This window comes from Tenrec ecaudatus, unplaced genomic scaffold, assembly GCF_050624435.1.
Source record: "Tenrec ecaudatus isolate mTenEca1 unplaced genomic scaffold, mTenEca1.hap1 Scaffold_265, whole genome shotgun sequence".
NCBI classification, from domain to species: Eukaryota; Metazoa; Chordata; class Mammalia; order Afrosoricida; family Tenrecidae; genus Tenrec; species Tenrec ecaudatus.
In genome coordinates, this window is record NW_027458827.1 from 196,732 (window position 1) to 199,467 (window position 2,736).

Genomic DNA, 2,736 nt, shown 5'->3' on the forward strand with positions numbered 1-2,736 from the left:
GGATCAACTGCCTCATATGCCTGTGAAAGCTAGACAATGAGTAGGAAGTTTGCAGGAAAATCGATGACCTGAAAATGATGGCTTGGGGGTAGGATATTGAAAGTACCAATGACTGCAAGTAAGGAAAGCTTACTTCACGCACTCTGCACCCCTGATATAATCCTTCAGTCTTCCTTTTGTCTCCCAAATGCAAAGGACATTTAAAAGAATGTGATTTGAGTACCTCAGAAAGTGTTCGAAAAAGGAAAACACTGACTTGAGACTTACATAGACATAAATGGACACTGTCAGGAAATATTAGGTTTATAATTTGTTCTTGTTTTGTTTTTCAAACTTGAGTAATTTATTTGGGTTGAAAATTAAGACTTTATGCAGCTTAGAGTGCTCTATAGTGGACTGATAATATTCAGTGTGATAAAGAGCATTTACAATGGGCAATCCATGAGGAAAGGAAGTTTTTTACTCCTTACTTATTGTTTCATCCTGGATGACTAGGGTGCCTAGAATATTACCTGGCTCCTAATAGATTTTCAATAAATAACATTTACTTTTCAGTGGAAAAGGCAGTCTATCAATATTTTTACATCTAACCCACTGCCCTAATGTATACTCCAACTCATAGCAACCCTGTATAGGATTTTGACAGTCTATCGATCTTTATAGTAGATGGATTTCTCTGTAGATAGCCTCTCTATTTAAAATCTAAAAAAGGTGGACATTCTAGAGTACTTAGCACAGTTTATGAATTTGTTGTTGATAGGTGCCATCAAGTTGGTTCCTACTCAAAGCATCCCTAAGCACAAAAAGAACAGAACACTGCCCAGTCCTGCACTGTCCTCACAACTGTTCTTACATTTGATCTCATTGTTGCAGCCATTGTTAATCCATCTCCTGGAGGGCCTTCCTCCTTGTCACTGCCCTCGTGATGGCCTTCTCCAGGGACTGGCCTCTCTGGGCAACATGTCCAAAGTATGTGAATAAAGTATCACCATCCTTGTGTCATATTAGAATGTGTGTGTGTATATATATATATATATATATATATATATATATATATATATATATATATACTTTGTATGCGGTCTTTCACTTTTGGGTGAGTTTATTTTCTTTTTTTGAGGATCTTCTTAATAATTATTTGCTTTCAAACAACAATATTTGGATAGACAATATTTTCTAGGGCCTTCTAAGCCAAAATGATTGCATAAAACTACATTTGTGAGAGTGTGGCCAGGCGGCTCGGACCGAGCAGGGCTTTCCTTCCCAGTGGATTGCAGAGCGTACACTGCCAGTCTCTTGTCTTCTGTTCACCATGGCTTCTTCTGATATCCAGGTGAAAGAACTGGAGAAGTGGGCCTCTGGCCAGGCCTTTGAGCTGATACTCAGCCCCCGTTCAAAAGAGGCCGTCCCAGAATTCCCTCTTTCTCCTCCAAAGAAGAAGGACCTTTCCCTGGAGGAAATTCAGAAGAAATTAGAAGCTGCAGAAGAAAGACGCAAGTCCCATGAGGCGGAGGTCCTGAAGCAGCTGGCCGGGAAGCGGGAGCACGAGAAGGAGGTGCTGCAGAAAGCAATCGAGGAGAACAACAACTTCAGCAAGATGGCCGAGGAGAAGCTGACCCACAAAATGGAAGCCAACAAAGAGAACCGAGAAGCACAAATGGTGGCCAAGCTGGAGCGCTTGGGAGAAAAGGACAAGCACGTGGAAGAAGTGCGGAAGAACAAGGAATGCAAAGACCCCGCCGATGAGACTGCAGCCGACTAGCTTGTCCTGAGGACTGACTTTCTCCCCTCCCTCCTCGAGATCCAAAGACCGTGCTGGCCAGTGTCATTTTACTACTATTACTATTTCCCTCCTGACAAAGACTAGAAGCCAACGTAGGACGTAAATAGGTAGATCCAGACCATGTGATGTTGTTTTAGGGGCTAAAGGGGAGAAACAAAAAGTGTTTGACTCTTTTTTTCTAAAGTGTTGGAGTGTTTCTAACGTAGCTATTTTTCTTGTTGCCTCTTTTCTACTTCGGTGCACTCAGTGCGCTGGGTGAATGGCTAGCACTGTATTGGCCCCGTGGAAACATGTTTGTGAAAGAGTATGTAGTGGCTTCTCAAAACTGTTAGATGCTGAATATCTGTTTGCTTTTAAATCCCAGTTCTGTCCCGATTTTACCAGATGCTACTGTACTTGAATGGTTAATAAAACTGCACAGTGCTGCTGGTGGCAGTGAAAAAAAAACTACATTTGTGATTATTTATTACAAGAAGGTTCAAGATAAATCTGAGGGTATAGAGACAATTTGGGACTCCACATGAGAATTTTTTTTCTACATGAAATATTTATAGCTTTGACAACAAATGGCACTAGTTGGTACCCTGAAACAGGAGTCCTCAAACTTTTTAAACAGGGGGCCAGTTCACTGTCCCTCAGACCCGTTGGAGGGCCGGACCATAGTTTAAAAAAAAAAAGAACAAATTCCCATGCACACTGCACATATCTTATTTTGAAGTCAAAAACAAATGGGGTAAAAACACCTGGCGGGCCAGATAAATGTCCTCGGTGGGCCACATGTGGCCTGCGGGCTGTAGTTTGAGGACACCTGCCTGAACTAACTAGTTGTAAAGTGATATCTCATCAATTACTATTACTGCGAAATCTGTCTTTGGAAGATGGTGAAAGAGAGACAAAGCCCATTCCAAGGAAAATAAATCATGTTCAGAGGCATGAAGCTTCTCTTGAGTCTG

The 2,736-nt window shown here is 41.7% G+C and overlaps 1 pseudogene; it reads left to right on the forward strand.

Annotated features, from left to right (window-relative positions):
• The first annotated feature begins 1,239 nt into the window (after positions 1-1,239).
• LOC142436425 (stathmin pseudogene) lies at positions 1,240-1,762 on the forward strand (annotated as a pseudogene).
• The last annotated feature ends 974 nt before the right edge of the window (positions 1,763-2,736 follow it).